Source organism: Salminus brasiliensis, chromosome 7 (assembly GCF_030463535.1).
Source record: "Salminus brasiliensis chromosome 7, fSalBra1.hap2, whole genome shotgun sequence".
Taxonomy (NCBI): domain Eukaryota; kingdom Metazoa; phylum Chordata; class Actinopteri; order Characiformes; family Bryconidae; genus Salminus; species Salminus brasiliensis.
This window is the reverse complement of record NC_132884.1, coordinates 24,439,292-24,467,196: the sequence shown is the minus strand read 5'-3', so window position 1 is coordinate 24,467,196 and position 27,905 is coordinate 24,439,292. Positions and strand designations below refer to the sequence as shown.

The following is a 27,905-nucleotide window of genomic DNA, read 5'->3' as shown; positions in this document are numbered from 1 at the left end:
AAACATGGCTTCAAATCTTTATCCAGATTTTTAGTACATCCTGTCCTTGAAAATTAGGGCTACGTCTCAAAAGCCATAAAAGACACTACAAGAGTAAGCTCTCTCAAGGACATCTACTAGAGAAAGACCATTAGGGTGCAACTCAGTGTTATTTATTCCAGATGGGGATGGCAAGAAACTACCTCACAGTTTATGCTTCATTGAAGCAGGCAATGGAAAACAGTTTTCAGATATTTATCCAAGATTAATATAAATTGCTTATACCCCCAAGATTATTCTCTGGGGTTCTGCCTGCATTGCCAGAAATTACTGCATAATGACTAAAGTGACATTACTTTTAAACACTGGAAACGGCAACATTACACATGCACATTCCATGCAAATTAGACCTGATGCAGAACTAAATGTTTAGAACCATAGCCCGTGGTTAAAGTGAACAGCAAAGGACCAAGAATGTCTGCTACTTAGAAGAAAAGTTTTCAGCTCTGCTGCATTTCTCAAGCAACAGATGGCTCTCTGTGAGATTCCTGCTGAATTATCAAATCATCTCAGCTCATGAAAACTGTGTAACTGAGGAAAGGGCATTTTCATCATAAATGTTGGATGTGGTGTTAGACAGAGAATCCATTAGGGTCCTGAAGATGCAATTATTTTGTCTAATGAAACATGAAACATGAACCCTCAGCAAGTAAAGCTGATCTCTTGTAGAACGGTTGCTTCAGAGTAAGCATGGTGAAACTCCTGAGGGCATGTTTCTGAATCCTAACTACCTTCAGTGCTCATGAGAGAGGGATTCAGCCAGATGTGGCATATGGGACTGATTTCGATCCTGCAATCTGGGCCAGAGGCTTGGAATTCGGACTGAAGAAGGCTGGAGCATTTTCACGAAAGCGGTTCTCTTCAAAGGTGTAAGACAATGGGGACTCAAGAAAGTAGCCTGGAGTCACTGATGCAAATATGAAATAGAATGGGCTCTGCTAAATTCTGCAAATGATGCAATACTCATGGCCCATTCAGTACAGTGTTCAGACTGAGACAATTACTTCTCTTAAGCCATTATTGAGAAAGTTGCCTTTGCCTTTGAGCAAACCAACTCTTCTTGTCACTATGGGATGGGGTTTAGACTGCACAAAAGTTATTTTTTTTTTTTAAATAGGCAGCATGTCATGGTTCAGTGGAGAGCCCAAACACAGCAGGACAGAGTCATAGTATTAGTAGAAACTCTAAATAGCACAATTCTTACATGAAAAAATATTAAAATTATATTTATATATGTTGTTGTTGCTGCAAGATAGTTGAGTGTAGTCCAACAATTAAGATCTTACAGTGCTTTCCATTGCTTTTGGTATAAATTTAATCTTGAACGCTTTCACACTGTTCTAACAATTTCACCACCATGATATTGCTCTGCCTTGTTTTGGGAGGGGAGGGGAAACCAATGACTCCCCCCTCTTTTGTTGCCATTTATGAATCTATATGGAAATGTTTTGTAAAAAATGAGGAAATGTAAGTAAATATGAGCCTTTAAGTAGCTTTTCTCTGCTTATGTATCATCTATTATAGCTGCAGAAATACTGTAGTACCATAACAAGACGTCCGTTCAGAACAACATTTATAAAAAGTTGCCTATTTTAATTAGCTTCCTTAGCCTATAAAGAGTCTTTGCTCATTCTTGCCACTCTGCTGGAGGCAGACCCCGGAACAGTGTGAATCCGAGCTTGACTGACGTCTGAATCCTCCGAATCCGATAGACTGCAGCAAGCTCACAAAATGTACAGCTTCTTAACTCCTGGCAGGGGGCATAGGAACAAGGCGGTGAATGGGAAGGGATCAGGTGCGTTCCCTGCCCTGCAAATGCTTAATGCCACACAAATACACTGCCTGTCCTTGAGTCTTAATTAGCCAAAGCTGGAATGCAGCTTGTAATTGCTGACTAAAGTGAAGTTGCCCCCCTAGACAATTATCCGCATGGAACGGAGCGCTAAAGCACGGTCTGTTTAATTAGATACTAAGTGAGAGTGAGAGAGAGAGAGAGGGGGCGAGAGAGAAAGGATCAGGGCGTATTTAGTTAGAAAGGAAATGCATTAATGAAGAGGCCAGCATATGACCTCCTGTCAAGCTCACATACAGCGAGTTATTTTACTTCATCAGTTGCAATAAAATGCTCAGTGCATGCAATCTGGACTATGCAGTGGCTGACATTTATCTCCGTGGACCACCTAAATTTGAGCTATAATTGAACGTCACTGTTTATTTTGTAATTCAGCACGGATGAAATTGAATTAAGCTAATCAAATAACAGGGCGCACAGAGGAAGTGAGGGAAGGATGAATTTGATTTGCCTGCCTGTGACTGCATAGATGTCTCTCACACACACAGACACACATAAACACCTACACACCTGCAGGCAGGTCTACAGGCTCAGCAGATGCACCAGTAACCACCGATCAGTTCTGCTGAATCGTAGGGAAGAAACAGATCCATGCAGAGCTGCAGGCAGAAGCAGAAATGGCAACTCCCAAATGCCTGCTGCTATCAGTGTTTACCTTACTGTGACCCTGACACTGACATATCTGCTCTGAATACACATAAATGGTGGTGTTATTCCCAGAGAATGTCAATTAAAAAAACATGTTCATACTCCCAGCTGTTGTGCAACTAAATGTCAGATATATTTCACACTTCACAAGAATGCTGTAAACAATGTTCCATAGACATTTCATTTAAAACCTAGATTTCAGTTTTTGCACAACTTTCACTCCATAGAATTACACAATAAACACAGTGTTATAACTATTAAACCACCTACTTTAGGGCTTTATCCTTTCAATTCATTTCCAATTCCAAATCCACTAGCTAGGTCTTTTTCTATCAATGCTACCAACGCTGGGATGACAAGCCATAGTCCGTGCTACCTCCGAGACCTGAGAATCACCACTGCATTCACATAGCCACAGACGCAACATCATTGGACAGGTGAGGGCACTTGAAAGAGAACACTAACTGCCAATTCTGTTAACATTAGCTAACTGACAACCGTGCTGTCTAGCATCACATTGTGAGATGGGGGTAGAAAGAGGGACAACCTACCCAACTAAAGAGGGTGAGGCCATTTGTGCCCTCTTGGACTCCCAGTCATGGATGGCTATGGCATCATGAAGACTCAAACTCACAATCAACTAATAAAAGGGCCTCACTGAGATCTCAACGAATCTATCAATGAATGAGCACCATAGAACTTCTGTCCATTAGCACAGAAGTGACAATGACACGGTACTGGCAGTATGATAGTGTGTGTGGCACTGGTATGACTACATCAAGCACAGCAATGTTGCAGGGGCTTTAAACATTGGGTATTCTGGGTATACTTACTGGGTGGGCTTTATACCCCTCTAGCCCATACCTGGCATTAGGAATGGTGCCAATAGGTTCATGTTTATCAGCTCCAGAGAGTCCATTTGTACTGGAAGTGCCTCTCTACAGGGACTAGTTAAGCTGTGTGTGTGCATTTGCACATCTGTATTTGCAATGGGTGCGACTTAAGTAGCTGAATACATTCGTTAGAAGGGGTGTCCACAAACATTTGGACATGTATCTGGATAGCAGAGGTCCTATGGTTCCTTTTCACTGATGGGCGGGGCAGAGAACTATTAGAAATATGCACCATTTCCATGGAAATCATGTCGGCAATCATAAGGGTACATTTAAATGTTTGTATCTGTAGGTTTATTGGATGTGCCTGATAATGGCCCAGGGTAGGTCTTCTTAATAACTTGGCATGTGTATAGAATTATACATACATATGAGAACATGGTCAGTAAGACAGGGCAAATGAATGGTCTTGAAACAGGTTCAAATTCCATTCCAAAATTATTAGTAAATATTATGTGTGGTTCATCTCTGTATCTCTTTGTCTCACCCCCCTGCCTCTTTTTCTCAGTCTGCACTCATCCTATCTAATAATGACAAAAAAACAGACAGGGAGCTGGCTGTGTGGTAGGAAGTGACCGCTCACCAGTCTTGTCCTCCCTGATGGATCTAACTACTGCACATTGCCGCAGACATCTGGAGGCGGGAGATGAACATGCAACATCTGTTCTTCAGTGATGAGAGGAGTCCTGGAAACCATGAGAGTAGACAGGGAGGTTGGACCACCCGGGAGACATTGTACATTAAATTCATTTTGACACACAGCACATATGTGTGAGATACATGTGAATGTACATTGCATGTGAACCGCCCACACAGAGACACGGGTGCTTGATCACATCTCTATATGCACACAATTCAGCTACACTAAAAAAGGACATAGAAAGTAAGAGGAAGAGGAAGAAAAGCAAGGGAAGAACCTACAGCACAAGACTGTCCACAAGCTTTCATTAGGCAAGAGAGGCGACTAGCCATAAATTATTTAGTCTAGCCCCGTAGCTAATGCTACTCTAGCACTGGCAGTAAAAAAACAACCTTAGCTTCCCATTAGTTCTCCAGGGAGGTGGAGAGAGATGTGGGGAGAGAGACAGAGATAGAGGAATGGTTAATTAGAGCAGGAGGCTAGCAGAACGTGTGAAGTCTGAGCTATATTTCCAAGGTGGTATTTCCAAGGTTTTCTCTGGGGGGGGGAGGAAGAGAGGAGTCTTAAAAGGATGTGATGGAGGGATGCTCAGTGATGACAGGAGGGGTGACAGCAGTCAGGGGATGGGGCGGGGGGGAGAAAGGGGGAACTGAAAGCTAGCGCTAGTAACTGACAGCAAAGCACTGTGTGTGTGTGTGTGTGTGTGCATGTGTGGATCAATTACTGCACTGTCACGTCTCATGAGATTGACAAGATACAACAGTAGAGGTGAGACACACAAACACTCACACACACTGAGATAACACCTACATACTAATCCAGAGATCCACACTCAATTGTAAATGGGCAATGCCCCCATACTACATACAAACACACATTGCACACATTGCACAAGATAAAAACCTAGATGATGGCAATTCCGTTTATGGAAAAAAAAAATCACTTGGGTGATATGATACCCATTGATACCCATAAACTGAGATCATGCATATCACCGCCAGATGCTGCTAGTTAACGGAATACAGGTTGCTATGTGATCCACCTTCAACCTTCATGACCATGGCTTTTCCTAAGCCAGTATCCGAAGAAGGGGAGCTCAAACCCAGCATGCAGCGAAGCTAAAGCTGGGGAAGCTAGCAGGTATCCGTGGTGTACTCACCAAGCGGCTCTTAACATCCCTTCTCTTCAATGTCCACTCCCTCAAAAAACTACTAACCTAAAGCTAAACACACACCAGAAAGGAAAGTCCTTGGCTAAAAGCCAACCCAGGTCAGCACATTATGAGAGGACGGTGCCACTATCAAGTAAAACTTTAATTACAATGTTTTTGTTATCATTTTGTTATCATGGTACACAATATGCTTTGTAAGCATATCAAGGATACTATTAGTGCTTAATAAACACTGATCAGCTGCAAGTTTCATTACTTACAGTGTGATTTAACTGGTTTAATTAGATGAAGGGCAGTAGATGTTGAATAAAAATCACTGTATTCAGTACGGGTTTAAAAGATGTTTTTAAATATTGTGTTTTTACATATTGTGTTTTTAATTATCGTGATATAATATTTTGACCAATGCCCGGCCATATTGGAAACCAAAATATTGCAAAACTAGCATGTTTTTCTGACCAAGCGTGCTGGTTTTACTCTCTATGAGAGAACAAATTTAATCTTTTCATGCATCCCAGCATTTTTACCAGCCTAAAACATATCTACATTATAGTCACATTATATGTATGTGCAAAGTTCATTGGCTGGTGATTTTTTTGGATATATCATAATTAAGCACAGTCTTTTCGATTTTATATATTTTTGGATTAACCATACACTGTAAAAAAGAAATCTGTAAAATTTACAGGCCAGAATTTAGCCATAAAATATACAGTTACAGTGTATAAGGTATTACAGTATGCTTTTCTGGCAACCATAAATGTTATATTTAGGAACTGTTGTGTTTACAGTATGTTACAGATACACTGTAAAAGATTCAAGTCTCACCAGCCAAAAAACTGATATAATCTATAGGTAATACAAGATTGACCACTGTCATGACCTAGCCAGCATAGTGTCACACTAAGCAGAATAGTAAATGGTAACCTGCTCTTACAGCCTTCAAAACTGAGGACAGACAAACATTATAAAAAATATAAATGTACACCCAGGAGAAGGTAGCCTGGGAAAACTGACTACACACTGATGGTGGTTGAAGGAAGCAGGGACACACCCAATATGCAAATAGATGATGCCAGAAGCCAGTGGTGAATTAGTTTTACTTCAAAATGTTGCACACTCAAATCCACTCACAGCACAGCTGAATCAGTTCATATACCTGCTGAGAAACATCAATTTCTAAGAAATTATTAAACCCAACATCAGTTTAGTTTATTGTTTGAATGGCCAAATGCAGATCAAGTGATTTAATAGATTTTAAAAAGTTATTTAAAAAAGAAAGATAAAACAGTAGTTTGAATATCAGCATGGTATTCATTCATAGTTATGATCAGTCTAAGGCTATTGCAAGGTGCATCACAAATAAATATATCTAATTGCAATTCTAGTTTAATGTCCATATTGTGCAGCTTTACTGTGCATATACACAGCTAGCAGTAAGTTCTGCTTTCTTTCCAGTTAAGCACAGAAGGCTGTAAGGATGGGGAAGTGCCTCAGTATGAGAGTGAATGAAAGTCTGCATGGTAACAACAGCAGCCTACAGTGGCTCTCCGTCACTGTGATAAAGCTACAGCGCTGTAGAGCCGAGAAAAGAGCCAGGAATCAATCAGCACCTTACCTTACATTCACACACTGGGCGCTATAGTACATACATGCTAAAACCAAATACTGCACTACACCGTATACCGTATACTGCCTACACACAGTAGATGCCACATACTTCTTAGACTGCATACATGCTGCATATATCCTCACGCCTACACACACACATACACTGGGGAAATGAGCTGGCTGGTTGCCAGACAGAATTGATCTAGCCAGTATTTAAGCGACTGTCCGTATTTTCAGCACTGCAGCAGCCGCGGAAGCAGAGGCAAAACAAGTGAGCAGCAGCGGAGCAGCAGCATGAGCCTTTCACACGCACACACACACACACAGAGCTCACACCTGGGATGTAATGTAACGTGCTATCCATGTGAGGGAGTGTGAGTGAGAGAGAAATGTGGAGAGCGAGGGAGTGAGCAAGATAGCAAGAGGGGAGTGAGGCAGGGATGGGAATTTGCTCACCTGGTGTGGGTAGCAAGCGTTCTTCTGCTGTCTTCTCATCCTCTCTTTCGTCTGCTGCTTCCCTCCGTCCTTCTGACTTCAAACCTGACAGTACAGGAATGGAAAGGGGGAAAAATCGTGATGAAATGGTGGAGTGTGACTGTCATAGTGGAGGCAAGGAAGAGACAGGGAGGAGAGAGAGAGAGAGAGAGAGGGTGAGAGACAGAGGGAGAGAAAGTGAGAGAGGGAGTGAGAGACGGAGCGAGAAAGAGAGAGAGGACCTAAGAGAGAGAGAGAGAGAGAGAGTGAGAAAGACAGAGCAAGAGGAATAGGGAGAGAGACAGAGAAAGTGGGAGTGGGGGAGAGCGAGCGAGGAAGAGAGAGATGAAGAAAGAGCAAGAGGGGGTGGAGAAGATGAGCTAGAGCATAATAATAAGAGAGAGAGAGAAAGATAGAAAGAGACGGTGAATGAGATGGAGAAAGAAAAGGAGAAAGACAGAAGAAGGAGAGCGAGTGAAAGAAAAGAGTGAATTAAAGAGAAAAGGAGGGTGAGCTAAAGAGACAGTTAGGGAGAGAGAGAAAGAGAAGGAGAGAGAGCAAGAAAACAAGAGTAAGAGTGAAAGATGAAGAGAGAGAGGGATGAGAGAGAAGTAGTGAGCAAGAGCGTGAGATAGGGAGAGAAAGAAAAGGTGAGCAGGAAGGGAGACAACACAAGGGGAGAGTGAGCAGGAGAAAGAGTTAGGGAGAGATAGGAAGAGAGATGGAGAGAGAGCAAGAGAACCAGAGTATGAGAGAGATAGAGAGGGGAGACAGTGGAATAGAGAGAAAGAGAGAGAGAGAGAGAGAGAGAGAGAGAGAAAGAGAGAGAGAGAGAGAGTAAGACAGGGTGTGCACAAGAGGGAGAGAGACAGAGATAAGGAGAGAGAGCAAGAGGGGGGGAGTGAGCAAAAGAGAGAGTAAGGGAGAGGGAGAGAAAGATAGGGACAGTATTAGAGGGACAGAAAGAGAGAGAGAGAGAGAGAGAGAGAGAGAGAGAGAGAGAGAGAGAAAGCGAGAGACAGACGGGAGAGAGAGAGAAAATGACAGAGAGCCATATACTAGTCAAGCATAGGATAGCCACAGCTGGTGAAACTGGTTGAGAAGACAAATGAACAAAGTAAAACCAAAATGAGTGGGACCATAATCAGCAAGAAAAGTAAGAAAACTCGACTCTTCTGAAATTATCACCCCAAACTCCTCACTTTTCAAGTCACACACACACACACACACACACACACACACACACACACACACACACACACATTTACATGTAAAGTTAAACTCACTTACATAGCTGTCTCAGATGCAATGACCCAAAAAAGATTATCTCTCTCGCTCTGCCTCTCTCTCTCTCTTTCTCCTCTAGTCCTTGTAAATATGACTGAACTTTGAGTGAACTCCCACTACTCAACAGTGTAATCATTAGTGTTGGGTGGGGGTCAATCATTGACTGCGCTATGATAGGTCCCTTTTTCCACACACACATTCTTATCTCCCACTCAACATTAACTGTTTAGCCACAGGCTTATAGCATTTGGCCTTCCATCATCATGTATATGTGTGTGTATGTATGGGAGCAACTAGCAACCCATTTACGGCCTGCTTTATTAAACTACATCGCCATCATGTTAAACACAGTTGAGCATATAATTCACAATCTGTAAACATACCCCACACAATGTACAGTATATAATTATATAACATAATTTAAGTGACATTTCATGGGTCATATTTAATATGTTATTGTTTATACACAATTTCAAACTTTCTGCATTATTAAATCATTAAGTGTGAAATTTTCCACCATTTAAAACCTGGTGGACTTCTCCTTTAAACAATCTGTCTATTATTTGACATCACATCATTTCATTTGTCAAGTATATCAAATATCAAGTATAGATTTACCAGCTTTTAATCCGGCATTTCAGAACTCAGAAATACTGAAGGTTAAACCTAGTAAATCTTTATTCCCACTCTGCTATAGCCCCATATTTATATCTGTATACTTTAACAGGTGCTGTGCTCTGGAGCTGCACTTTGCTTTCCCAATCGGAGGGGAAGCATGCTGAGGCGGCCACTTCCTGAGGAGGCCTTTCAATTTGGAGAGGCGGTTGAGAGATTTGCCAGTCTTAGAACTGAAATGGCCTCACTATGGTTATATTTTACAGGAGCCCTGAGTGAGTCATAGGCCAGTGTCAGGGCCATGGTGTCAGAGGAGCAAGAGAGTGAAGGATAGACAGTGAGTGCAGACTGGCCATCAAGAGCTCCATGTATTCTCATCAACACCACAACAAAACACCTCAGAAAATGGGCTTAGTATGGAAGGCCATTTGCACCACTTGTGGTAAAAAGTCATATTTAGTTATAATTCTGAATTATGACATAGTATCTAATTATTATGACTTAACCACTCATAATTATGACATAATTTCTCATGCATATGACTAGTGTCCCATAATGAAGACTTAGTATCTCACAATTATGACTACTGTATAATTATGACTCAGTATCTTATTATTATGACATCTAATACTTGACATAGTAATAATAGTCTCATAATGACATAGTGTCCCATAATAACTTAGTGTCTCATAATTAATACAGCATCTCATTATATCTCATAATTAATATCTCATAATTATGCAATATAATAGCATCTCACAATTATCATTTTATTATCATGACTTACTATTGTATACTTATGACTTAGTATCTCATCATGATCTCATTATTATGACTTACTATCTCATTATGACTTAGTATCTCATATATATGACATAGTATTACATAATTATGACTTAGTATCTCATAATAGAGATAGTATCTCATAATATCTCATATGTAATATCTCATAATATCTCATATCTCATTATGATATATAGTAGTATCTTATAACTGTCACTTTATTATAAGGACTTGCTGACTCACTATAAGAGCTTACTATATGAACACTTTCCCTCCAAGCAGCAGAAATGGGTTTCCAGGCACAGAAGAACAGTGTTTGGTCCCATAAGGAAGTACGTTTGTAACAGAGCTGTGTGATGGTAAAAAAACCTTCACTTGATGTAAAATTTCTTTACCAATTTAAATGATTCTTCCCACATCTCTCTTACACATATTCTTCTCTATAGAACCAAAAGAGGTTCTAAAGAACTATTTGAAGCACCTTTATTTTTTAGGGTTGTACTTTAGCATTTATAAACACGAATTACTGATTATTTGGCCAGCTCCTGGTTAGGTTCTCCCTGTACTGTGTTTTTTTACAGACATTCTTACAAAAAATACTGGTGGCAAAACAGTTCTTTTTGTCATGGAAGAACTATTTTTGGCTCCTTAAAGAACCTTTCAATGTATGGATTGATTTAAGAGCTTCTACAGGATGTTTTTGTTGTGTTTTTAAGACTGATAGGTACACTGGCACAAGATCAGGGAGACAGGGGCTATATGCCCAGCCCACACTTTCTGAAATTACAAGACATATTAGGTAGGTTGTGGATTGCTTTTGCATAAAATCCCCTTACAATGTTACTGCATTGTCATTGTAAACTATTGTTGTGTGCACCTTACACATACATCTCAAAAAGAGACACAAAAAGAGGTTCAGTCAGTGTGCAGCAGCTAACTTTGCTTGCTTCTATATGCATAAGGATGACCTGATTATTGTCAAGAGAGGCTATGAAGCATAAACACATGGAGCGTTAGAATCTTAGCAAACTCACTCATCTGAAGTAGACCATTCAGTTTGCTGATATGACAGGACACTGTAATTTGGACTGTTACAGTTATGAACTCATTTGGCTTACCTAGATTTTCGGCAGCTTACTTCCAACGTTGGGTTTTGTGCTAAGGTCGCAGGAAAGGTTTCCTTTAATAATCCACTTTTTACTATGAGCAGTGCTCTTTAGCAGATTTCGTGGTCTTCCAGATCTCATCTTGACCTCCACAGTTCCCCTTAATTTTCCCACAGTTTCTTTATGCCTGCTCTGCAGAAACTGCAAGCTGAAAATGCTTCTCATAACCTTCCCCTGCCTTCTGGGCATTGATTGCTTTCATTTTCAGATCTTTAAACTGTTCTTTTGAGGAGCCAACATTTGATTTGCTAATCAAGACTGAGAGCTTTCAAACAAATCTGAGCTTTTAAAAGACATAGGATGTCCTAAACTGTCCCACTGACCACAAAGGTGCCCAAACCTTTGCATAAGACTGTACCTGGAAGTGCACTCTGCTCTGACTGGCTGCAAAATACATTGTGCCTCACTCAGAAAGCAGCCAAAGCTCAAATGCTCCCCCTGAAACACTCCTTCAATGAGCTAAAGTACTGTAGGCCGAACAGACAGACATATGTAAATAGGTATGTTGTGTTCTATGCCAGTTAAATGGTTTCTTTTTCCAAGAACCATACAACCAAGCCAAGAACCATTTAGGATCCTTTATTTTTAAGAGCATAATGAAAGTCCATTTTCATTCCTCATGTCTGGCTGGGCTGAACTGGAAGAACACTAACTATAAATACCCCCCACCCCCACCCCCCACCCCCGAACTGTCTCTGGCTTTTACATAAGGCACAGAGCTCCACACATGAACACACACACTATCTAAAAAGACAAAAAGGCAAAAAGGCAAAAAGGCAGTAGGTCTGCTTGTTTTTCTAAGAGTCAGAGGGGAAGGGGAGAGAGCAGGAGCACAGCACATGGGGAGTCTAGCTCAGCATTGTTCAGAAAAATAGGTCACATAAAAACCCAGAGTCAAACACAAGTGTCCACAGCGGCTGTAAAATCCCACGGCTTCACGTAGTGGAAAGGCTGCGCTTCCACATACATGAAACACCTGGTCCTGTGTGTCATTGCAGGTCCAGTATCACCGCTAGATATAATTTCTGTGCATTTCCTGCGCATAATACAGATTTCCATTTATGGCCCTCACTTCTGCTGCTATCTTTAGATATATGTGCTTTGTACACTAAACCAGATCTGCATGATCCATATGTGTTTACACTGATATGTCCTCTAGTAACTAATGTGCCATCTCAGCTGAGAGTGGAATACACACCACATCCCCCGCTCTTGTTCATATTAATCAGGGCAAAAGTCAAAATGATGACGAGATCTTTGCCAGTTGTACCACAGTTGTACCTCGAAAAGATACGCAAAGCAAAAGGGACTGGAATGGATAAGAAGTGTTTTCCTGGCAGTCGCAAAGTCATAAAGCTAAGAATAAAATGGATATGCATTATTTCAGATGGCTCTTGCTCCCCTGAGGCTAAACCGCCTCAATAAACACAACACAAAGCAGTGTGTCGCACATTCAGGGCTTTAGAAGCATCTTGCTAACATATAGATGAGAAAAGGCTGATTTGGAGGATTCTGGAATGCCTTTCTTTCTCTGGGTTTCTGCATTTCCATGTGGAGCAGGTACGTGTTTCAGCAGTAGGAGAGTGTCTCACATTGGAGACATTTTGTCACAAATGCAATGGGTGGGGACAAACTACCATTGTATGTCTGCATGTTTCCATGACAACAGCAGCATCACAACATATAAAAATATACGTGTATTTAAAGGCCCCATATCCTCAATTATATGTCCATCTTTCTTATGGCACACCAGGTGCTTACTTACCAGATGCTAGAGCTTAAAATGTTCCATGAATGGTATTTGACTGAGCTTATGTGCCACAATTCATTCTGGCACACGTTTAGCAAAAAGGGTTCTACTCTTTTCATTAAAGAATCATTTATTGTCACAGAAAATAGCCATTTCCTAAGCAAAGAACAACGTAAGCAATCAAATGGTCCTTTGAGTTTCACGTTTCTAATGTATACAGAATAACTTCCTTTACTGAACCCTTAAAGAACCCCTTTTAAGAGGCTGGTTATTTGTGCCTTTTAGATGTAGGTATGTAAATGTGCTCTAGTGTAATTGGCTGCCCTGCATTTTACCTCAGTTGAGGCTAAAGCTAATGAGTTTGACTAGAGCTTAAACCTTATAATTTTCAACTTTCGATGAGCAATAGGAAAATAAACTGTAAACTCTTAACTTAAATTTCTAAACAGAAAGTCAGGACATCAAATCAACATGGCTGCTCGCCCCATAAACAGCAGGAACGCACTACATCCATACTTAACTGAGATTTTAGTAGTAATAGTAACAGGCTTTGCTGATATGGACAATAAGTCGATAGGCCTACATTAGCTTTTGTTGCTAGGAAAATGCAAACACAACAGAGAAACGAGAAATGTTTCCCACTTTGTAGCTTGAATATGGCGGAATTTGTTAACATAATGACAGAATTCTGAACTTTGACTTGAAGGGGTCGTCCTCTCAGATTATCCTGTGGTATGAAATAATCTAGCCAATCTCTACCCCTCCAATCCGCTTACAGTCCAGTTGAGGCCACTTGATCTTGTAAGTATTCAAATTTATTTCTTATTCATGATTTTTAAAATTTGTAGAGTAGGATAACACAGATTCTCTGATCAGAAAGTCTGTTAATCAACGAGAGCTAAACTGAGCGGCGAATTAAACTGAACAGATTGGGCCGAACAGATAGCTGAGCTAAGCAAAGAACTGAACTGATTGGAGAACAGAGCTGAACCAAGAAATGGGGACCCGAGCTGAATGAAAATTATGATGAATTGTATCTTTTTTCTTCATGTTTTTCACTTTTAAGTTACTAAACACACACATAACCAGCACAAGAATCTGTGCCTTGCTGTCGTAAGCCATGATTGTTTCGATCTTTTTTGTTCAGCAGAATTTCAACAAGCTTTCTAAGAGATCAGACTGCTGGCTGTTGGTTCGTGTGCATAAGCTGAAAGTGTGCGCTGTGTGATCTATTTATCTATGGAACTATTACAGCTTTCTGACACATCAGTCTCCTATCATCTTACCTAACCACGTCCCTAAGTTCCAATATAAATACATTAATCATACACTAAGCATCACCTCAACCAGTTATAAAAACTACAGGAGTATGTAGGGAATGCCCTCCACTGACTTTAACCACAATCCAGTATCAGGTTCTGCTCTGCCCAAGGGCTCTGCTGTGCTGGCATCTGCGTCATGTGGTTGGACTAAGACGAGAAAGGAAGTGACATTAATTCTCACAGAGTGAACTGGGCTGTTTGATGGGGGTTGTAAATTAGATTTTGCATTACATGGCATTGGTCATTAACGAGCATCACTGGCTGCTCCTTCAAAAAAGCCTTAAGGGGTGAAATAAACAGAGGCCGAAATCCTGTACACCAACTCCGACTGTTCCCACATTTCCCCAAAGTTGAAATGAAGTGTGCTTCTGCACAGACAAGTGAAACTCCAGGAAGGTTTAAAGTAGCATGACTATGGGTAAATGGAGTGTGGTGTCAAGAAATGGGAAATGAACAGAGCAGGCTAAGAGAGGGAAGAAGAAGTGAAGCGATTTGTGGTATGTAGTTTGTCTGGAGGGAGGCATGAAATCAGCAATGAATAGTGAGATTGGATCTGTCAAGTCATGTCAAGTTCATTAAAGCAATAAAGCACATTTCAAAACAACCAATGCTGGCCAGAGTGCTGAAAAACACATTAAAAAGTCATTAAGGAAACAAACAAGACAGTAACTGTAATTATAAGACACTGAACAACACAAACAACACTCCGAGTAGAGAGTAAATCATTCTAATTGCACAAAACATGTAAGATCGCTGGGGTATAGTAAGAGAGCTGGGCAAAATGACGATATTCTATTGTATTGTGATAAATTGTGTTATCGTGATACACTATACGCTTTTCTAAGCATATTGAGGATACTGTTAGTGCTTATTAAACACTGATCAGATTAAAGTATTATGACAAACAGTGTAATTAGACTGGTATAATCAGATGAAGTGCACCAGATTGAATATAAATCACTGTATTCAGTACGGGAGAGAATCTGAATAGTCGTATCTGTCACTACTGATTTTTTACATATCATGATATAGTATTTTTACCATATCGCCCAGCCTTACTTTAGTGGGACATACAGGCCGGGTATTGAAATGTAAGCTACAGAAAGACACAATCGCCTTTGAGCATTTTTAAGAAGACAAAAACTGTTAATAGATGGAATGAGGACTGATGCCATCCACAATTGTGGCTCCAACCGGTAAGATAACAAACAATAAAACCTGTATTGGTAATACTACTACAAAATAATTTATAATACATTATAATCAGTTGTAATTATACATAATCAGTTATAATGGTCATTATAATGGATATTTTAGAGCAATGTTTGTGGCTCATTCATGTGTAGCCACTACTTCTGAACATTTTTATTTCCAGTAATTTACTGAAAGACCAACACACAAACACAAACAAATGCTTGGACAAGACTCCTAATCTTACATTTGCCTACTATCAGAAGGAAAGTGGTATTAAATAGAAGCATAGGCTAAATACGGTAATAAAAATAAAGAGCTCTATGAGTGATGAGTGAAGAACCATTGTTGGTTCCATAAAGAACCATGTTTGTAAGAGATGAGTGACTGTGAAAAAACTGAATGTATATACCTCACACCTTTCAACGGTTCTTCACATACATGTTTTCATTTGTGTGTGTTATGTTTGCATGTCTGTAAATTGATAAAGAACCTTTACATCAATGTTTTTTGGTCTTTTAAAGGTTCTTCTCTTCTTCTATGACAAACATGGTTCTTTATGGAACCAAAAGTGGTTCTTCTATGGCATCACTCAAAGAACCATTTGTAGCACCTTTACAGTATTGTTACTATTAATGTTGTTTAATATGTCTTTATGGAATCAACAATGGTTCCTCTATGTCGCTGCTGGAACCCTTTGTAAAATGTAAAATATGTGATAACATTTTTAGTGAATGTGTTGTTTATTGTTGGCCAGTTGAAGATGCTGTATATGATTTTAATTCAATACACTTTTTTGTAATTCAGCGAATGTTTCCTCTGGTCTGTTTGCGTGCTAGGAGAAAGTCTGGTGTTCGTACTCAGCCCTGGCTCCTGACTCAGCGTACGTTCATGCTCATGTACAGGACAGGGTGAGGCGAGGCCAGTTGGACGAGGCCAGTATCTAGTATGCTAATATTGTTGTAGCGAAGTTGGACGAGGTTGGTAGGCGGTGTGTTTTGGTCCGCAAGTACAGTGTGGCTACCTTGGCAATGTGTGTGCATGAATTTGAGAGGTGGAGCTTCTGAAGGAGCACTTAAGGGTGGGGTGTTTCTTGTTTTGCTGCTAAGTCTAAATATCAGTAAGAGTTGAATCGTATCCAGTGCCTTTAAATGACTCTATTATATGTGAATCAGGAAATGTGTACCAGATATTTCTTGGCTGATCAATTATGTTTGAGGTTAGGCGGGGAAACTGTGTCGGATGCATGTGAGACGGTGAATCAGAGGTCCATAGAAAGTCATTCAGTGTCCAGTTGTGATAGAGGCATGGGGGGACAAAGGGAGGGGTGCAGGGGGGAAAGTGTGTGATAAAGGGAGGTCTAAACAGGCTTCCTGAGGAAGAGTGCAGTGTGAGCAAGGCAGATAAGACCCTCAGGGAGTTTGTGTTTAAACTGCCACCTCTGAACTGAACCAGGCAAACAGGGCCACTCTGCAGAAGGGCGGCTAATGGAAAAATGTACACCCAAAGTGTAAGAGAGAAAGAGAGAGAGAGAGAAAGACCCCAGCCAATACTTTGAGTTGTTTAGTGCTATTAAACTACTCACAAAAACATGTAAACCAATCAAAGCCACCAGAGACGATACATGGAAACCAATCTAGGTTTAAGGGCTTCGGTCTGAAATACCTGGGAGCAAAAACACATTTCACTCATTCACAAACAGATCAATCATCAGCAAGAAGCAAAGAGCCAGTGCTAAAGTCATGAAATTGCTAGTATGATGCAAGCTGACTCAAAAAAAAGAAATAAAATTGCTGTTGAAAAAAAAAGAGAAAAAGCTATATATCCCTGAAACTGAAGAAGGAGAATGAACTTCACATGAGATGGAAAAGAAATGTTGAACCTTAATGAATGTTAATGTAAGCAGATTTTATTCCAAGTCTATTTCTACCCTGGTTGATTTGAATACTGTTACATGTTCATAGAGCAAATAGCATTTTTCATTAGTTTTCACAAGAGTCTTAGGATTGTCTAACAGGAATATCCATCTATATCCAAGTTTGTAAAGCAGAATACACAATGACGTGCCATTTTAACACAACTCTACATCTCATGTAAAGATGCACATTAAAGCTTTTAGCATGAACACGAAAATCCTTCAAATCATTCCTTATTCCTGCCCTGCAAACTTCCTTTCCCCCACAGCCACAAAGGATTTCTCTAGCTGGCCTCTAAATATCTCTTCATTGTCATGCAGAGGCTGGAAAATGCAGAAAACCGAATCAAATATAGACACAGCACTGCAGTATAACACCCTGTCATCAGTCCCAAAATCAAAGAGGGCCATTTAGTAGGAGGAAGGAGGGGTAAAATTATCCATCTTTCTCCTCTGTGTTTATTGAGCAGATCTGCAGTGTATTGGAGGGAGCTTTTGAATAGAACAGAACTCGCCTTACACTGCACTGCTGAGGAGGCCAGATTACCTCTACTCATCCTCTTATAGAAAACAATGATAGGAGCTTTGGTAAAATGATTAAAGTAGTAATGTGTATCTGCATATATTATAACATAACATGCATATTTAACATGCTTTAGGCAGGAAGTCTGCCCAGTCTGCACAACCTGTCAATGGTATGATCCCTGGGCTAAATATGGTTGCTGACACACATCACATCACTGGGACACCGACTAAATATATGTTTGGGAAAAAAGTGCAGAATTTCATGAAAAGAACACCTCTCCAACTGTTAAGCACAGGATGGATCAATCATGCTTTGGGTTTGTGTTGCAGCCAGTGGCACGGGGAACATTTCAATGGTTGAGGGAAGAATGGATTCAATGAAATACCAGCAAGTTCTGGATGAAAACAACACAGATGATGGCTTCTACCACAGAATCCACAGACTTTTGGCATGGCACTTACAGTCTCCCAAACTTTATTGCATATCTGTGGACCCCCCCTATAATTGTGCATGCAAGACAGCCTAAGAGTTTGAGCCTTTTGCAAGGAAGAATTTAAACCCTCTTAGCTGACATAAAAATGCATTTACAGGTTGTTATACTAGCAAATGTACTAGTTCAGACCAAAGAGGGGGTCTAAAAGTTTGCTTTGTGCCTATTCTTTCCATTTTTGTTCTATTTACTGTAAAAGATACCAATAAATAACAGATATTTTGACCAGAGGTGCCAAAACCTTTGCATGCTACTGTCTGACAGGTGTAGATGAGTACAAAATAATGAACAAATGGCATGTAATATTTTCTTTGTATGCTTGTCAGGTAATTATGAAAGTTATGTGCTTGTTATGAATGGGCTTTATTGTAGTGCATACCATGAGTTCACTCCATCAAACAATTAGCTGCACATTTCAATCAATGTAAGAGAGGCGGTACTTGGCATAACATGATTCAGAGATTAATGTTGCATAACTGGGCCGTATGGCGTAGGGAGGCGCAGAGCTTAGTGTGGCCCTCCTTGTGTTCTGGATTACAGCGTTTAGCCAAACAAAACAAAACAATACAAAGGAAAACAATCACCATGTACTCGTCTTCCTTAAGGGAATTCCGTTTGTTAGTTTAATGGGGGGGGGTTATTTTTTAGCAAAAAGCAACTAAACGCTGCTCTCCCCAGTTAATGTATGTTTGAAATGCAAATAGAGATTATTGTGTTTAGAGCTTGGCTATTTAAGCATTGCCCCATGGGTAAGGCTGAAGTTGTTGTCTCAGTTTTGATTTATTTATGCAAGGCATTAAATCATGTAGTGGATGATGGATTGCGTGGAACGATGCTAAATACAGCCTGAACCCATAACGGCAGGTAAACAATAAGAGTCAATACTAGCAAAACTGCATCAAAAGCCAGACAGACCAACAGACCAAAAGACTCACAGAAGGAAAATAACCCTTAAGCTAGATGGCATAAAGAAACAGAATGTGCAGAAGAAATAAAGTAAACAAACTGTAGGGAAAACAAGAGCTTCACGTATGAAAAGTGAATGAAGAATCTAGCAAGATGTTGGATGTGAAGCAAAAGCCTGCCTGCCAGTTACTGTCCTTCAGGCTGTCCTCCATTGATTTTCAGTCATGTAATGCTGTGGCACCTGTGCTACATCAAGAAAGATATACCGAATATAGCAGGAGGGGGTAAACGTGTGTGGTGGACGTTGTTGTCAGACAACTATGATAAAGACACACTAGGATGTTTTATATGTGACCTGCATGCCCTGCAAGGAGGCCAACTGGTCTCTTTTAGCCCAACGTTTCCTCCTGTAGTTTCAAGCAGCTTGGCCATAATTTAGTTTGGTACCATTGCTCAGAGCCTGGTGGACACATGATGCATGCTTCAAAACACATTACAATATTCTTCATCTGTTCAGTTTTGTTTTTATAAGCAGACAAATCTCATTTGCTTTCATTAGGACTGTTTACTCATGCTAGGGTTCAGTATTGAGCACAGAGTTAACTGTTGAAAAGAGAAGAATGTTTCCATTACAGTACTTCTGGCTGTCTCTGAAGCCAAGGCAAATATTTTACTTAAAGCTCAGACCAAAACAATGGCAGGTAATTTATGCAGTAATGTTCCTGCCACATTCCCCTGCATTCCCAAGTCCTCCTACATAGTTCACCACTCCAAGTTACCCACTCGCACCCATGGGTCGCTGGCCAAACAGTAACTCCTTGTGTCCACTGTTTTTTTTTTCTCTTCACAACAAAATGTACATGATTAACTTCACACATAAATTATAGAATACGCTGTGGAATATGTTCATGTCCCATAGCTTCGTTTGCAAAAAAAACAAAAAAACAAAACCAAAACCTGGTGTATCTCATCTCTTAATTGCCAAGTTTACTGGGTGTGTTTGAGAAGGGTAGTCTCCAAACTATGCTGAACACCAGCTCAATAAGAGTCTTTAGGCAAGACTTCTAAAGGGTGTTCAGACGACACTAATGGAAACTCAAGTTTCCCAAGCGTGCTTCTTTTCATTATTCTGGCTGGTCAATATGAAGTCTTCTCTCTAGTCATTCCTCCAACATGGAGGAAAAACAAGGGTTTTAACACCCGAAGCAGTATAACAGTACACTGTTAAAAGTATAAGATCCTTAAGGAACATTTGCAGGTTCTTCAGTTTGAAACTGGGGAGGAACCTTTTTCTTTTAAAAACCTTTTTCTTTAAGGTTCCTCAAAGCACCTTAAGAGGTTCCTCCACATTTTCAATTCGAAGAACCTCCTAAATTTCCTCAATTTTCTCACAACATTCAACCAAAACATGAATTAAACTTTAACCTTAAGAATATCTATTTATAAGGTATGTAATGAAAACTGGATTGATTTACATTGAGGACATTTGGCTGATGCTTTAATCGCAAGGGACTTTGGACATTGGGATCTCGTTACACAAGTAGGTGAATGTAGTGTTTAAGATTGTTGCCAAAGGACAAAGCTATTGCTGTAGCCCAGACCGGTTGTCCAGCTTGGTTGCTAAAACAGCTATATCAATTGATTTTATGATTCAATAGTCACAATACTTTAAACAATATTTGAGTGTAGAAAATGATTATCATATCTATGTTGTTGCATTATCTATTAACCCAACAGATCCTGTATGGAAGCCCAAACTGCAGTTCTTCACCTTCATAACTGCATTATTTTCATAATTATCTCTAGTTTCATTGGCCCTAAAAATAGAACTCTGTGAGACTCCACAAGATATTTTAAAACCAAATAATTCACAAGAATGTCTGCATTAAGATTAAAAGCTGAATAATAAACCTAGGGTTCATGAAGTTAATGAGACTGGAGCTGGAAGGCAGGAGGAATGTAGTGCATGGCATGAACATACTGGAGTAGGCTGTTGATTGGTGCTGATTGTTAATACAATGCACTTTTGGCACTGTGATACCATGATTTTATACTATTAATTATTATATGTCAGTCTTTTTTTAATGTTTTTTTGTTCATTTTTGTCTTTTGCACTCTGTTTATGTTGTCTCATCTTTGCCTACTTGTCACTCAAATGCCTTAACCCATCCCTTTAAGAAACATATCCTGGTTCCTTTCAGAAGGCATCATCTGAACAGCACCTAATGATACATTCCCCTTCCTCTGTAGCATGACTTAAGTCAAAGGTAAAATGTTGTATGTGATTTTAACAGGTTTAAATTTGTTACTTTTACCTCTATTAGCACTGCAACTTCATTAAACATGGCCATCTTGGGCAATCAAATATACTTACAGATAGGAAAAATGTGTAATGTTGCTTTTCAGACAAATTATGAGGTACATGAAATAAATGCAGATGCACGTAAACTGAAAACAAGTGTTTATTGATTTATCTGTATAAAGATGTAATACAATATTTAAGATAATATACAAATAATAATAATCATAATAAAAATCAAGGTAATTTGCTATTTTAAAATGAATACTAATGAAGAGAGGATCTCATTAAAAACACATACCAACTTCCAAATATGACTTTCTTTGGGATTTATTCTTATCACACAGAACACAGTCAAAGACACTTTGATGTGTCTTCTGTCAAGCCACCACTTTTAATTAACAAACTGAAATTTACTGTTAGCAAAGCTGAATACAGAATGAGATTCTGCACTTAGAAAAAAAACAGTCAATTAACAACTTGGATAAGTGAGTGTGTGTGTGAGAGAGAGAGTGAGTCACCAATTGGATTTCCGCTGAGGTTAGGTCTGTAGCAGTGCAATAGGGGACCAGCTAAAGTGCCTGACAACAGTGAACGTGTAAATACTAACCATTTATCTCCATCATCAGAACTGAAGCCACAGCAAACCTTCACTGCATGACTGGGTGACACTGGTAATCACTCGTATTCCCTCAGACACAGTCTTGCAGGAACAAAATTTCAGTAAAGAGTTGGTTGTAATGAATGGATCTATTACTTGTTTGCGCTTAGTTCAGCATGTCTTATAATACAACGCTGCCTATAATAAACACAGTACACTTGCAAGACCGACTTAAAATAGTATGCATTCTATGCCTCATAAGGACTGCAGCACATATTCTTGGCCACGTTCCTTGGGGAAAGCAGTGGATGACTTGCTGATAGCATGAAAAGGCACATTAGCGCCTTCATACATACCTTGAATGCATTTGCCAAAAGCCTGTAAAACAGGCCAGAAAAAAACTGTTAAATCTGCCTGAAACTCTTTAGGATGCCTTCTATCACAACTTTGTACATGAAACTAATGTCCTGCTCAAGAAATGCTTGTATAAGTTCTAACTTAAGTACCCCTTAAGATATTAAGAGGAAAAACGTTCAATTAAACAAGTAAACATTCAACAAGATGGCATGTTTAGCTTCCAAATATCCTTGGACAGAAAGATGCTACGAACATAGCACACACTTAAGACGACTGAGATGTTGTAGACGTTGCTGTAAGACGTGTTACGTTCCTTGGGATTAATAAGCGAATGTTAACAAACTATACTGCCTCGATTATGATGCATTTTATTATATCGTAAAAGCAAAACTGGTGTATTTCATCGAATTGGCTTTTATGTTACTGTGAAGGTAAAAGTGGGTGATTTTACACATCTTTCAAAGAGGAAATGCTCTCACTCTCTTGCTGCCCCTTTGCTTGCAGGGCCTCCATTTCTCTGGCAGACAGACAGTCCTGCGCTCCCACCGTTCTTTTGATCTGCCTTTTTTTGTCTGTTTTTTTATGGCTATCCTCATTTTCCCAAAGCTGGAAGCCTCCAACAGTGAGTCTCTCCACCCTTCAGATCTCACAGACAGGAGAATGTTTAAGAGATAGCAGCTGGGGAAAACAGTCTCGCTCCTTTAATGTAATCCTTTTCTTCGCCTGGCACCAGTTTATACGTAGTCTGAAGTGGAGGCACTGGCTTTTATCAGGCATGTATGCATTCCTAAGGAATTTGGGAATTTGATAAGAGGCTGAGCATTCAGAGATTTGGACTTTGGATAATCTATAACTGGGAAAACACTGTAGATGTTGACTTTTGGAACATACTGAAGAGGGTGACTCCTTGAATTCCTTGTATGTAAAAATAAAAACACTTTTATTAAAATATTTGGCTTTTGATTAAATACAACCCTAGTGCATTACAAAAGCACACAGCACTGCACTACGTATAAGCCATGATGTGGTGCACTGTAGTCCTATCAAACTCAATGTCACACAATGGGACAGATTCAGAGATTTTAACACAATACAATCTGAATGAACAGGCACTTTAGAGAGACTAAGAAGGGGGGTGGTCTGAAATGTAAAGCTGAGCCTCATCTCACTCAGAAATACAAGAAAAGCAAAGAGAGTCCAAGGTCGCACACTCATGGCAGGAGCAGTCTCTGAGGGACTGTGGGCAAGGCTCCTGTTCCATTTCTGCTCTGTGTGTGTGTGTGTGTGTGTGTGTGTGTGTGTGTGTAGCATCTGATTATTACCCCTCTGAAGGACAAGGCTAACCTCGCTAAAGACAACCTCATCTGTTCCAGTCACTGAGCCGTGTCTTATGAAAGAGGATAATAACGAGACATGAGTCTAAGTAGATTCATGAAATCATCTACATACATTCCATACATTCAGGAAACACCAAAGAGGCACAAAGAGCATATGGCATAATGGCACACAGTGTTACACTGCTCACAGCAAATACACAAACACTGACTCAAAGAGATTAACACATATACCAGTCTAATAACAGCAACATCTGAAAAGTTGAGTTGTGGCCATTTTACTCCACATTGTATTTGCATCATTATTTAATTACATGTATGATCACAAAACTAATTAAGTTATGCTCAGCACCTACATTCCACTTAGGTCCTGTATCAGCACTGCTGCACTTTTGTTCCACAAGCAATGCCAAAATGTTAAGGTTTGTTCTTCTTGCAAAATAAGACCAATTACACAACAGTAACCTTTCATTCAATACAGGTCATAAAAAAACTCTTCTGCCTGTGTAGACTGTGGTATTGACTGAAAATACCCCCCAAAATAAAATATATAATAAAAAGTATCCTTTTGTCTGGTATTATATTTGATCAACTGCTACATTTCCATTAAATATACTTTTTAAATAATCATTTATTCCTATAATTAAAAAAAAAAATTTTAATGCAAATGCATCTAAAGTTTGTAGATGGGGAAAAAAATGAAAATGCTGTTTTGGCAATTAAGGCATAAATGTGGTGTCATTGGTTTTTCCTCACCAGCCTCTAACAACAAACACAAACAGCCAAGTGGAGAGGTGTAGTTGGACTGAGGAGGAGATTAAAGTGATTTTAAAGGAATGGTGCCACTTTTTGTAGAGAAAGACGTAAATGGAAAGACTTGAATCTGCTCTGTACGTCAGAGCAAAGGAATAGTTCATTATCATTATCAGTCAAGTATGGAGACGTCATGGGGACGAAACATAGCTACTGAGCTGTGAGTGGAAAATAATTACTTTAAATAGTAATAATAAAAATTAATAATTACTTTTTTAATTACTTATGTTATTGCTGGTGATAACAGCTCAGTGCTGGGGGGTGTTATATCCCTCAAGCCCACGCCTAGCATTAGGCATGGTGCCAATAGATTCATGTTTATCTGCTCCAGAGAGCCCTATTCTATTGGCAATACTTTTCTACAGGAACTAGACAAGCTGTGTGTGTGCATTTGCACATCTGTGTCAGCAATGGGTGCCACTTAAAGAAGCTGAATACATTCTTTTGTAGGTGTGTCTACAAACATTTGGACCTATAGTGTAGTAGGCTATGGTTTCTATTGCAATTACATGGCTAAGGGAAGACTAAGGGGTGAGATTCACGTCGTTATTCTTTTCCTGTCAGACGCACATTCTCTGTGTGCCAGCACTGTCAGCAGTTTCCTAATTGGCACTCTCTAAACCAGTAGGTTTAAACCATGGGAACCCACTTGCTTCCCATTGATTATGCAATTACATGCTGCTTTAAATAGCGACTTTCAATAGTCACCTATTTTCAGAAATGTTGGTGGCCATCTTGGCTTTTCCTCTGACCTTACACAAAGTATAAGAGGATGGCAAGGATTCTGGAGCTTTGTGGGCTGAGTGTGTAGTGGGAAAACGTTTTGGGGCAGACGTTTTGGTCAGAGGGTGACCAAGAACAGGCTGTGCCTTCGACAACCCAACAACATGAACAAGGCCATGCACTCATTTTCAGGAGATAAATTTCATTTGACAGCAAGCAGAGTCGCTTTTATTTGACAGGAACCGCAGCAACAGCTTGCTAGCTTTAGTAACAAGTAAATCGTTGCTGTCAACACAAAAACCTCATATCTCCAAAATGACAACTTTACATTTAATGAAAGTCAATGTAAAAAGTATCAATGGAGCTTTTTTATTGGTCCATTCATCATGACATTTGGACACAACATAACAAACAACTGCTGGATTCAAAAGTAAAAAAATAAAGTACATTTTTGTTTGACAAAATGCACCGTGTCTATATAACAAACTGACTTAAGAAGTTGAAAAGCTTCAGAATACATGTAGAAAGGGATAATAGTAATAATCAGAAAACCCAGTTTCATATTCACAGTAACATGCTTCTGTACTCATCATGTACTTCAACTCAGCCTATGGACCGCCGGCAGTTATCAAAGAACAGCCCCACCAGTTTGTACAGACGTCCCTGTAGTTACTGAATAATATGTCTTAGTGTGTAATAAGCCTTGCTCCGTTAAGGGGTTAACTAGCACCTTTCTTTAACAGATACTGTGAGTAACGCACTGCTGCTACGAGTTATGCAATGATGTTTGGGTTTGCTCCAGTTTCCCTGAGGAAAGTGAGGGGAAGTGAGACTAATTGGTTGTGTACACCATGTGTGAAGGAAGATCACCTTGTCATATCTTGTTATCTGATTCACTAGAAGAAAGTGACTGACTTGTATTTGAGTCATGCTACATTCTCTGAAGGCTGCACTCGCTACAGTGCCAGGACTTATTTCTCTGAGGGCTCCGATGGAGATTACTGTAGGCTAAACGAATGCCCTGAGCATTAACCCTTTCTGTATGAGTCTACAGTTTGACATGTGGTAATTAAAAACCGACCCTCTCACTGAAACATGCCTGAGCACAGTGTGTGGATCACTGAAATGTCCAATGTCCAAGTAGAGATTTAAAGAGAGTTAAAGTTTGATAGCTGGAACTGATTCAAAAATATTAATATGTAAGATATGTAAGAACAGGCTGAATGTGACCTATTTATTGCGAACACTGCTTTGTACATGTCTAGTGTGTGGTCTAGGATAATGTCCTGGTAGTACAGATTAAAAAGTGCTGGGAGACACCCACATACTATCTTTAACAACATACTGCACCAATTTTAGTGTCACAACAACATTGATCTGTAGTTTTACAAACAAATCAATAAAGAATTGACCTGACTGTACTTATTAAGGTCACACTCCGACGCAACGGATATGTACCCAATCAAGGACCACATCCGAAAGTGGCAAAAAACTGTTTTGCATTCAAAAAATCCAAACTGCTCCATTTCAGCCTGGGAATGTGAACATTGCTCGTCAGGTCCGCAAGATTCTTTTAGGGCAGAGTAGCAACAGCAAGCGAGCACATACTTTTATCGATACCACTCAGTACTCAATTCTTCCATTCTCAGGAAGGAGGAGGTGGTGGGGGTGCTTTTAAACATTCATTTTTAAGCATATATCGGCTCTCTCTGAACTATACTTACGTTTCCTGGCTTAGTCCTCTCACAGCTGTTTTCTTAAGTGCAATTTTGGCTTGAGACTTTTCTTTATCTCCTTATTAATGCTTCAGTCTGCTTCCCTTGCATTTTCTCCCTTTGCCACAAATTCGTTTTGAAGCTCTGACAGCCTAAAGCTGTTGCTAGCCTCTTCAAGAAGGGGAAGGTCAGGTGAGGCCTAACATTTTATCATAGAAAACATTAGTAATCTCAGTGGAGTAAGAAAGTGGCTGGGAAAGTAAAGCAATAAAAGATTGGAACTCTTAACCCAAAACAGTTTCAAGCTCTGGTTACTTACTGTTTGCACTCAGAGCCAGAAAAACTGACCACAGGAAATGAACACTACTGGAGCAGAGAATACCAAGAGACCACTAATACACACCGAGATGCTGCAGATGATGTATCGAAAAGTATGATAAGAATACAATCAGTGCCAAGTCTGAATGGAAACTGGGCCTTCACTAATCTTTCTGACCATTCCTGTCCCTTCGGAGAATGAACGGGAAAACTGCTTAGTTTCTTTCTTCTCTATTCTACTCCAGTTCTTCTCCTCCTCCATGTTCACAAACATTATCTCTGTCCTCTCCGCACAAAAGTGCCTCGAGAAAATGAAAAGATGTGACAAAAACATGATCAGCTGCGAAAGTGTTGCCTCCATCTGCATGAGTGTAATCAGGCAGGCTTATCCTGTGGGATTAGTTTGTAATCAGTGGCAGCGCCGGTCCCTCCTGCTGCAACCAGGCAGCATGAGGGCAACTCTCAG

The 27,905-nt window shown here is 39.9% G+C and overlaps 1 protein-coding gene across 7 annotated transcripts in view; it reads right to left on the bottom strand.

The window, feature by feature from the left end:
- kank4 (KN motif and ankyrin repeat domains 4) overlaps nucleotides 1–27,905 on the bottom strand; it is a 55,177-nt gene that overhangs the window by 17,702 nt on the left and 9,570 nt on the right. For 5 of the 7 annotated variants that reach the window (XM_072684294.1, XM_072684288.1, XM_072684293.1 and 2 more), the window contains exons 2-3: nucleotides 7,311–7,394; nucleotides 4,016–4,118 (exon numbers count right to left, since the gene is read on the bottom strand). The gene's annotated coding sequence lies outside the window, so the exon portion shown is untranslated. Of the gene's footprint in view, nucleotides 1–2,401; nucleotides 2,491–4,015; nucleotides 4,119–7,310; nucleotides 7,395–27,905 lie in introns of all 7 variants that reach the window. The other 2 variants (XM_072684291.1, XM_072684292.1) reach the window with 2 other exon arrangements.